General features: G+C 45.1%; 1 pseudogene across 1 annotated transcript; it reads right to left on the reverse strand.

The window, feature by feature from the left end:
* Positions 1 to 9,811: 9,811 nt before the first annotated feature.
* LOC308242827 (histone H3.3A-like) lies at positions 9,812 to 10,381 on the reverse strand (annotated as a pseudogene). The gene has a single exon. The product of its transcript is annotated as a histone H3.3A-like (transcript).
* Between the last annotated feature and the right edge of the window lie 804 nt (positions 10,382 to 11,185).

The following is an 11,185-nucleotide window of genomic DNA, read 5'->3' on the forward strand; positions in this document are numbered from 1 at the left end:
TGCCCCCCTAAACAGAGGGTAATAGCTTATGCCAAAGTACTCAGGAAGACTGATGGGAGAAATCCAATTAGTGTCATTTGTTGTCCACACCCAAGGACAAATGAAGTTAGGAAATAAGCCTTATTTTGGTCAGTTCTTTTCTAGTAAAATAATTGTTATATTAATCAGGTGTTTAATAAAAAGACCATCTTTTAATGATAGGAACTGAAGTTTACTGGCTTATGTTCTTGTCTAATACACTTTAATATATAATCTTTTGGTAAAATCAAGTTTGACAACCTTCCTAGGGTTTGAATTTTGAGAAAAGTTTTTTGTTTTTTTTGGTTTGTTTTTTTTACTTTGGGTTGGCTGTAGGTGATTCCAATAGGCCCTGGAATGCCTCAAGATCTTCCTACAATGAAAACTAGGGACCAAATTCTTAAGAACTATGCACTGGGTATCTCTTCTACTTTAATCTCTCTCAGGTTAGAAGGCCTCCTAACCCAAAGCCCTCTCAAGTTTCTGGTTCATCGCCATCGACTGGAAGACTACATTTGTTCTAATCAAGATTTGGAAGGGAAGCAAGTTGGAGCCCTCCTAGGAAGGACCTTACCTGTCTTGCTTACCACAGAGACTGCTGTTCAGACTACAGAGCGAGGTTGGATCCATCACACATGGGTTAAGGGCGGACATACCTCAACTTGAACAGCCATACCAGGAAATATCCCCTTGAAATTGACACTAAAAACTGTGAGCTGTCTTAATAACTATCATGTATTGGGCTCTATTTGCTTTAGGACTCTGGCAAATTGCAGGGGCTTAGAATGTGGACTGGAGAAAGGTGTACAGTCTGGATCATGCTTACCCAGTTAAGTTATTGATTATAGATAACTTGAATGACTTGGATATTTCAGCCTTTAGGTCAAAAGATTGGCTAAGACTAGATTTAGGAGATGGCACAGGACAAGATCCCCTAGCCACTGCCACTACCATGCAAATAGAAGTAGGATATATGGGAACGAATGCCTGGGTGGAATGGATTAAATATTCTGTATGCACCCTAAATAAAAATGATTGTTATGCTTACACAGCAGGAAGGCTAGAGGCCCATGTGGTCCCATTCCCATTTGGATGGACCTCAGACAGTAACGGGATGGAATGTGTGCTTGCCTTGTACCAGGAGGAAACTGCCTGGGGGAATGCTTCCTGTAACTCTCACCCTGTTGTTCCCATTCAACAAAGGTAAAGAGCTAGGACCCCCCACCCCTCAAAAATGGTCCGGCCCCGTCCTCCAATGTAAACTATACCTCCTGCCTCTCAAGGAAGGAAACAGTGCTCGGAGTTTATGAGAAATTTATCCGGATGTGTAAGTGCCGGGTATCCTCAGAAGCCAATCGTGCTGCATTGTTGGTACCCTGTGCTGATGTCTGGTGGTGTCATGGGGGACCCTTACTTGTGGCCTTGCCCAGAAAATGGAGTGGCACTTGTGCTCTGATACAATTGGCTATCCCTTTCACATTGGCATATCATAAACCTTTTTCAGTGGACAGGAAGACTAGGAAGAGGAGAGAGAGTCCAGGGGGCTCCTTTGATCCCCATATACACACAGCTCCCATTGGGGTTCCAGGAGGAGTGCCAAGGAATTTAAGGCTAGAAATCAGATTGTAGGAATTGAATCTGTCTTGTGCTGGTGGCCCACTGTGAACAAGAATGTGGTGGATTAATTATATTTTCTAGAACCATCAAAGGCTTGTTAACTACACTTGAGATGCAGTTAAAGGGATAGTGAAGAGCTAGATGCCAGCAGCAGGGTGACCTGGGAGAATAGGCTGGCCTTGAATCTGATTCTGGCTGAAGGAGGAGGAGGATGTGTAATGTTGGGGCCAGTGCTGTACATCCCTGACAACACAGCAGATGGACCGTCACTGAGGCCCTAAGGCATTGGCAGTTTTAGTGACAAGTGAGCTGGAGCCTGGGATCGAGGGTCCTTTCTCTGATGCACTAGAAAGATGGTGTCCATATTCACCCCTTTGATTAGGAGCTACAGTGATGGGATGTTACATCATCCCATGTATGGGGGGGTCTTATCCAAGGGTTAATTGAAACCGCATTGACCAAACAGCAAATTAGTCTTCTCCTAGACACTGCAGAGCAGGAAAGTCAATAAGTGTCAGCCAAGTTTGAAGAAAAGAGTTTAAATAAAGAAAAGGGGGGAATTGTGAGAAGAAACAAGTCATCTTTTCTGTCAAAGTTTAGACAGCCACCATTTTGAACTGCATGATTTGGCAACCGCCATGTTGGCCGCATGGCTTGCAGCTCCCCTGGGGGCCGCCATCTTAAAACAGCAAAGGCCAACCCCTCCCTTTGAATTAGCCAATCACAAAAGACTATGTGCCTGAGCTCCAATCAAGAGCAAGGGACAGGTCACGTATGTCAGGGATTATAAAGCCGAGCAGACCACCTGCTCAGTGTGCGTGTGCTTCCAGACCATGTGTGCGCACCCTTCTGTGTAGAAGTAAAGATGCCTTGCTGCCTGGCTCCCAAGTATGTTTTGTGTTCTACCAGGACCCCTGAATTTAGGGGCTTGCCTTATTTCTAACACTATATTGGTTGCATATATGTCTACCAGGGTTATATCCTCTTGTTGGATTGATCCCGTTAGTATTATGTAATGGCCTTTGTTGTCTCTTGTGATGGCCTTCATTTTAAAGTCTATTTTGTTGGATATGAGTATTGCTACTCCAGCTTTTATTTTATTTTCCATTTGCATGGAAAATATTTTCCATTCTTTTACTCTCATCCTGTGTGTGTCTTTTGTTTTGAGGTGGGTCTCTTATAGACAGCATATAGTTGGGTCATGTTTTTGTATCCAATCTGCTACCCTATGCCTTTTGATTGGAGCATTTAGTCCATTTACATTTAGGGTTATTACTGATAGGTACCTACTTATTGCCCTTATATTTCTGTATGGCTAGGTTTCTCTCTCTCTTTCTTCTCATTACATCAATCCCTTTAGCATTTCTTGTAATGCTGGCTTGGTGGTGATGAATTCCTTTAGCCTTTTTTTTTGGTCTGGGAAGCTCTTTATTTGACTGTCTATTTTGAATGATAGCCTTGCTGGATATAATAATCTTGGTCTCAGATCCTTGCTTTCCATTACCTTAAGAACTTCATGCAAATCCCTTCTGGCCTGTAGAGTTTCTAATGAAAAATCAGGTGTCAGCCTTATGGGAACTCCTTTGTAGGTAACAGTTTTCTTTTCTCTTGCTGCCTTTAAGTTTCTCTCTTTGTCTTTAATTTTTGGCATTTTAATTATGATGTGTCTGGGTGTGGGCCTGTTTGGGTTCTTCTTGTTTGGGGTTCTCTGTGCCTCCTGAACTTGTGTGACTTTTTCCTTTACCAGGTTAGGGAAGTTTTCTGCTATTATTTCTTCAAACACCTTCTCTATGCCTTTCTCCCTTTCTGCCTCTTCTGGCACACCTGCTATTCTAATATTATTATGTTTCTAATATTATTATGTTTCATGTTGTCTCATGGCCCCCTTAAGCTGTTCTCCTGTTTTTAATTTTTTTTTCTTTTTGATTTTCTGATTGAGTGATATTTTCAACTCTGTCTTCTAATTCACTGATTTAATCCTCAGCTTCCCCTAATCTGCTGTATTCCTTCCAATGCGTTCTTTATTTGTGTTATGTCATCCTTTATCTCAGACTGTGTTTTTTTTCATAGTTACTAACTAGTATATCATTTTTTGTGCTGTTGAGCATCTTTACCATCAATTCTCTGAACTCTGTTTCAAATAAATTTCTTATCTCTGCTCCATTTACCTGTTCTTCTGGAGAATTCTCTGGTTCTTTCACTTGTTGTTTCTTTGTCTCCTAATTTTGGCTGTCTGTTTGGGTTTGCAACTATGTATTACCCCTCTATACCTCTCAATCTCTAGTGCAGGACAGTGTTAAAGGCTGTTTCTGACTAATTAAATCAGGCAGAGACTCAAAGCCACCAGAGACTGCCTCTGCCTACAGACTGATAGGATTCTGACTTGAATTACCCCTCAGGCAATCATCCTCAGGTGTGGTGAGAGCTTTTTTTTAAACAGGGTGGGGCAGTTGCTACTGCCTGGAGGCTAATTGTTACTTTTAATCTCTTAAGTGGCCTTAAGGAAAGGTGTTTTTCAATAGTGTATGTCAACTGTCTTCCCCCCAGGGAAGGTAGATGTCTACTAGTATGTGGGAAAGATGACCTCCTCTGGGTGAGGGAATGACTCAGCCCAGGAAACTTGGAGTGTCTGCCTTCTGAGTTCTATCCCCTGAGTCCCCAGTCCTAGCTTCTGCCCTTAAAGCTCCAGTCCATGTCACCCTCCATCTGCCAGAGCACAAGGTGGATGGCTCCACAGGGAACTTTCTTTGTTGGCCCTTTAAGAGGGTGCCTGAATATTCAGCTGTCACTTGCTGGCAGACAGTGCCCTTCTGATTTGTGGGTACCCTCCTCTGTTTTGGTGTTCTCTGCTGGAAGGCCCAGCTTGAGGATTAGATCCCAGAGTTCTCAGTGGCAACCCCCCACAGATGAGATATCTCTCTGGGACTCAGTTGCTGTCTTTAGGTGCCCAGACAGCCCTTTCATGCCTCTGCCCCTCCTACCAGTCTCTATGTGGTCTCCACTTTAGGTCCTCAGGTGTCAGGGTTCTCTCCTGCGAGTTTTCCATTGAGTATTCAAGAAGATTTTCCTGTATTTTAGTTGTAATACCAGTTTGTTCCTGGATGCATTTCCATGTAGCATCCACTTACTCTGCCACCATTTTTAATCTCCTCCTTTTATTTTCATGCTCTGGAAAGACCAAGCTTAAATTTGATTCCAGTTAATTTCTTGCCTGATGCTTTTTTGTGCCCTGGCAGGTATAGCTCAGTGGTTAGAGTGTTGACTGAGCACCAAAGCGTTCCAGGTTTGATTCCTGGTCAAGGACATGTACCTGGGTTCCAGGTTCAATCCCTTACCCTAGTTGGGGCAAGTGCAATGTGTCTCTTTCACATCTATGTTTCTCTCTCTCTCTCTCTCTCTCTCTCTCTCTCTCTCTCTCTCTCTCTCTCTCTCTTCCCTTCCCCTCTTTCCACTCTCTCTAAAAACCAATGGAAAAAAATATCCTCAGGTGAGGATGAATAAAAAATAATAAAATTAAATAAAAACAACATTTTGCTAGTCAAATGCACTAGAAATACTGTCTGCAATATTTAAATATCCATGTCAAAGAGGAAAACAAACCCTATAGAAACCTTTTTAAAATTATATTATTTACTTATTTAAATTGTGCTAAAATACACATAAGATAAAATTTATCATCCTAATCATTTTTAAGTGTACATTCAGTGTCATTAAGTACATTCATACTGTTGTGCAACCATCGCCACCTCCATCTTCCCAAACTGAAACTCTGTACCTGTTAAACACTTACTCCCTATTTCCCCTTGCTCCCAGGCCTTGCCAACCTCCATTCTACTTTTGTCTCTTTGATTTTACTGCTCTAGAAATCTCATATAAGTGAAAAGAAATTGAGGCTAAGGAGAGAATAAACTTTTCATTCAAAAAATCAAAACTTCTGTTCTGTTAAGGCACAGTAACGAAGTCCAGAGCTCCCTCCAGGCAATCAGCTTTTATTTTGATCATCTGGGTGAGTCGCCATTCCTGAGGGGGTGGGAATCAAGATAAATCAGTTTGAAAATTTCTGAGCAAGTTTCGTGCCCTTGCCTCAAGGGATTTAAGTCAATGTGCTTGTTATGAGCTGACCTGGCCCTGAGGTGGGCCTGTGTCTGGTAGTTGGAGTGATCCCCCACTCCACACACAGTGACCTTTCACTCTCTCCCTCCTTCTGTTAGTTTCCTTTCAGTCTTTACCATTTTCAAGTCCCTTCCTGAGCTTTGACCTGGGTTCTCCAACCAGCTCCTGCCCACTATCAGCCCCCAGGTTGCCCCATTTCCTGCCTTTCACTCCTTCTGGTCTCTGCAACCTGACTTCCCCTTGGCTTCCAATGCTCTTGTTAAACTTATCAATTGCTTCCTGGTTTAGTAGTAACAAACTCCTTTAGCTTTTTCTTGTTTGGGAAACTCTTTATTTCTCCTTCAATTTTAAATGATAGCCTTGCTGGGTACAGCAGTCTTGGTTGTAGGTCTTTTCTTTCATCACTTTGAATATTTCATGCCAATCTCAATAGCTTCCTAACTGCCTAGTCAATAGGCCTCTTGTGGGCTGAATTGTGTAATTCTTGCCACCCTCCCACCCAGTGTTTCAATTCATGTGTTGAAGTCCTAATCACCAGTACCTCAGAACATGACTATATTTGGAGACATAGCATTTAAAGAGGTGATTAAGATAAAATGTGGTCATTGGAGTGGGTCCTAATATGACTGATGTCCTTATAAGAAGAAGAGATTAGGACACAGCACATACAGAGGAAAGACTATATAAGGACGCAGGGTGGTCATCTAAAAGTCAAGGAGAGAGGTCTCAGAAGGAACTAGTCCTGCAAAACCTGAATTTTGGACTTCAGCCTCCAGAGCTATCCTAATATATAAAAACCCAGGGTCCATAACATCCAAAACAACCGAAGGCTCGACCCATCGAGAGTCAGTCCTGTAGTCAGTGCTGGGTTGCTGGAGCAACCCAGCACTGACTGCTGCTGGTGCAGGCATGGTGACCCAGCACTGACTGCCAAGGGGGCTGCAGATCAGGCCCGGAGAGAGGCCTGAAGAGAGAGGCAGGGTCTGACCCGCAGCCTCCGTGGCAGCTGTTGATCAGCCATTGCCTCTCTCTTTCTCTCTGGGCTTTGCTAGCAGCCGCGCCTCTGTTTCCCTCTGGGCCTCCATCAGGGCTGCTGATCAGCCCCGCCTCTCTGATCAGGCCTGGAGATAGGCCTGGAGATGCTGACTGGCATAGAAACTGACCAATCAGAACCAAATCTGGGTGAACTGTGAGGATCCAATGGCTGCCTAGGAGGTGGAGCTTTTTACACTGACTGGCATAGAAACCGACCAATTGGCCAGCAGGGGAGGGCAATGGGGGGCGAGATCAGGCCTGCAGGGTGGGCAGTTGGGGGCAAGATCAGGCCAGAGGGGAGGGCAGTTAGGGGTGATCAGGCAGGCAGAGGGGTTAGGGAGAATTAGGCAGGAAGGCAGAGGCAGTTAGGGGCGATCAGGCAGGCAGGCAGATGAGCAGTTAAGAGCCAGTGGTCCCAGATTGTGAAAGGGATGTCTGACTGCCGGTTTCACTATGGGATTGGGCCTAAATCAGCAGTTGAACATCCCCCAAGGGGTCCCCGATTGGAGATGGTGCAGGCTGGGCTGGGGGAACCCCCCTCCATGTGTGAATTTCATGCACCGGGCCACTAGTCCTGTATAATAAAAGCCTAATATGCTAAGTGTCTGGTCGTCTAGTTGGCAATTCAACCAATCAAAGCATAATATGCTAATGATATGGTAAGGCCGCTCAACTGCTTGCTATTACATGCACTGACCACCAGGGGGAAGATGCTCCGACCAGTAGGTTAGCTTGCTGCTGGGGTCTGGCTGATCAGGACTGAGCTAGACAGTCTGGACATGCCCTGGAGCCCTCCTGCAGTCCCTTCCCGGCTGGCCAATCTCTCATGTCCCTCCCTGGCCCCAATCGTGCACTAGTGGGGTCCCTCAGCCTGACCTGTGCCCTCTCGCAATCTGGGACCCCTTGGGAGATGTCAGAGAGCCAGATTCGGCCTGACGGCAGAAGGACCAGTTACTATAACACACACTGACCACCAGGGGGCAGAAGCTCAACTCAGGAGCTGCCCCCGGTGGTCAGTGTGCTCCCACAGGGGGAGCGTTGCTCAGCCAGAATCTGGGCTCACGGCTGGCAAGCACAGCGGCAGTGGCAGGATCCTCTCCCACCCCCACAGCAGTGCTACAGATGTCCAACTGAAGGCTTAGAGAGTGGGCCTAAGCCATCAGTTGGACATCCCCCGAGGGCTCCTGGACTGCAAGAGGGTGCAGGCCGGGCTGAGGGTCCCCCCCCCCCAAGTGCAAGAATTTCATGCACTGGGCCTCTAGTGAGAATATAAATGTCTGTTGTTTAAGCTGCCCAGTCTGTGGTCCTTGTTATGGCAGCCCCAGATAAGTAATACAAGGTCCTTTATGGTCCTTATCTTATTTGTCATTCCCTGGGCATCACACTCTGCTGGTCCCTGATAGTCCCATTGTTCCTCCTGAAGCCCCAACATGGCTCCTCTTCCTCTGTGTGCCCAGAGGTGCTGGTGCTCTCAGGTGACCACCTCCTCCCTTCCACATGCATTCCCCGGATCTCTCTCACATTGCCCTGACACCACCTACGCACTCACACATCTCCAGTCTTCCTGAGCCTCAGATGGGTGCAGCTAAATGCTTGCTGGACATTTGCTATAGACTTTTCTATAGGCAACTCAAACTCAACCCATTCAAAACAGAATGCATGACCACATCTGATTTTCCTCCTGTGCCCTCCATTTCCAGTGGCATCCTTTCCTTATTTGCAAACTAGAAAGCCAGAAGTCATTACTGACTTCTCTTTCCTTCCACCTCAAACAATCAGACATCAAATTCCACTGATTTTACTTAAAGTACATATCTATTTAAATCCATGATGTCATTCCCTGTCACTTACAGGATGAAAGTATAGCTTTTTGCTTGAGTATACAAGGATCTCCAGTCCCCAGCTCCAGGTCCCTCCCTCTCCCCCAGCTTCACCTCGAGTGAGCACTGGAGGCTGCTTGCACTCATCTTTCTGTCTCATGGTTCTGGGATTTCCTCAGCTATTCTGACTGCTGTTTCCCTTTCTGCCACATCTTCTCAAACTATCCATTCTTTAGGGTCTCCTGGATTCCCAGTCTGGGTTTAGATGCTTTCATTGCATCCTGGGTGCCCTCATCATCATGAATCATGTACTGAGCAGCTACTCTGTGTTGGGCACCTGGCTAACTGCGTTATGTGTTTTATCTCATTTCATCCTTACAGCCCTGTGGGAAGGATACTATCTCTATCTCTAGTTCACAGACAAGGAAACTGGGGCACAGAGAGATTAAGCAACTTATCCAGGGTCATAGTCTATAGCATCATTTATAGCATTTATATCATTGCCATGGATTGTCATATAGCTTCCTGCCCTTGGAAATAGGAGCTGCCTCTAATACTAGTGTATTTTTTTTTATTTGCAAAGCATTTTACTAATATGAAAACAAGTGCAGTCTAGTTAAAACACCAACTGGACCCTAAATTACACACACCTTAATGACAAGACTCCCCACATGTGAATGTAAAACATTTAATTTAAAAATGTTGACACTACAATATATAAAATAGCTATTATAACTGCACATAGTGTATTCTATAGCTGCCAGGTTTACTTTTTTTTTTTTTTTTTTTTTTTTTTTTTTTTTAGGAAACTGTAAGTTATTACACTGTGGTTAAGACTTGTATCTTCACCCTTGAAAAAGCCCACATTCTATCACAGTGATGCATGGTCAGACTTAGCCCCAATTGTTAAACACTTGGATCAAGTCATAACCAGTTTTATTGCAAAAGGACCCTGTACACATTTATCAATTCTAGTACCTTAATAACTACCCAACAAGTCATTAACATACAGAAACATGCATCATGAGAAGCAAGAAATATCACCCATCCCTTCTGCATATTAGCAACTTGTCACTCCGGAGCAACAGTGCTCACATCACTGAGGTCTGTGAACAGTCACTTTTCACATTCATCCTGAGTGAAAGATGGAATGATTTAAGTACAAATGCAACATATTATAAACAATTTCTTACAAAAAAAGTCACAAATTAATCCAAAGTATTTTACAGAATTTACTACAAAACACCGTAAAAACTGCCTTCCTTTAAGCTCTCTCTCCCCGTATCCGGCGAGCCAACTGGAGGTCTTTGGGCATGATGGTGACTCTCTTAGCGTGGATGGCACACAGATTAGTATCTTCAAATAACCCCACCAGGTACGCTTCCCTAGCCTCCTGCAGCGCGCCGATGGCTGCACTTTGGAACCTCCGGTCCGTTTTGAAATCCTGGGCGATCTCCCTCACCAACCTCTGGAAAGGCAGCTTGCGGATCAGAAGCTCGGTCGATTTCTGGTAACGACGGATTTCTCAAAGCGCAAGGTCCCGGGCCTGTAGCGATGGGGCTTCTTCACCCCGCCGGTAGAGGGGGCGCTTTTCCTGGCAGCTTTAGTGGCCACCTGTTTGCGGGGCGCTTCCCCACCCGTGGATTTGTGAGCAGTCTGCTTGGTTCGGGCCATTTTCTTTCACTCAGCGCCGAAATTTTAGGCCGCTTCTTAGTCCGTGATGCTGCTCCTGCTGCCCAAGGGAGAGCCGCAGTCCAGGAGCTAAGTGCACGGACCACCCCAACGAATAACCAAACCGCTTTGCTGATACTTATGTATTTTTAATCCCTAAGGCTTAGCATAGCTTTTGATAAGTAGTGTAGCTATGTAAAATTGAACAGAATAGAACAGACCATCTTACCAGGACAACTCTCCCACCAAAGGCAAGATGCCTCAGCCTTTTCCTGCCCTTGCCCTGACCCAGGCCAGGGCTGACTATAGGGGCAGACTCAGTATGATGGTCTAAATGGGATCAGCTCTGGCTCTACCTTCTCTACTAAGTTTCAAATCTCTTTAACTGAATGAAGACCTTTAGCCCATCGGTAAAAGTAAAGATTCAAAAGAAAATATAGCCCTTTTCATCTTTTTCTGCTTTGCATTTCCCAGTTTTACCTATTGTTCAACTTGTTGATTTGGAGGCTAACCCTTCCCCTTTATCCATTCATTCTGAAATCCATAGTGCTCTTTTTTTTCATAGTCATGGGAATGCACGCATCTTTGAGAGGTGCACATATAATAGTTATTACATGGAAACTAGTCTACTAAAAGCTTTGCTGCTTTTTATTACTTTACTAGAGGCCCATTGCACGATATTTGTGCAAGAATAGGCCTTCCTTCCCCTGGCTTCGCTCCCAGCCGTCCGGGAGCTGGCAAGTCCTCACTTCCAGCCGGAGCACCGCTCCTGTCGCTCCCTCCACAACCACCCCTCCCCCTCATAGCAGGCGTCCTGCCCCTTCCGGCTGCTTCATGCCTGTATATGCAAATTAACCCGCCATCTTTGTTGGGTTAACTTGCATACTCACTCCTGATTGGCTGTGGGCATA

Source organism: Plecotus auritus (genome assembly GCF_963455305.1).
Source record: "Plecotus auritus genome assembly, chromosome: 2".
NCBI lineage: Eukaryota > Metazoa > Chordata > Mammalia > Chiroptera > Vespertilionidae > Plecotus > Plecotus auritus.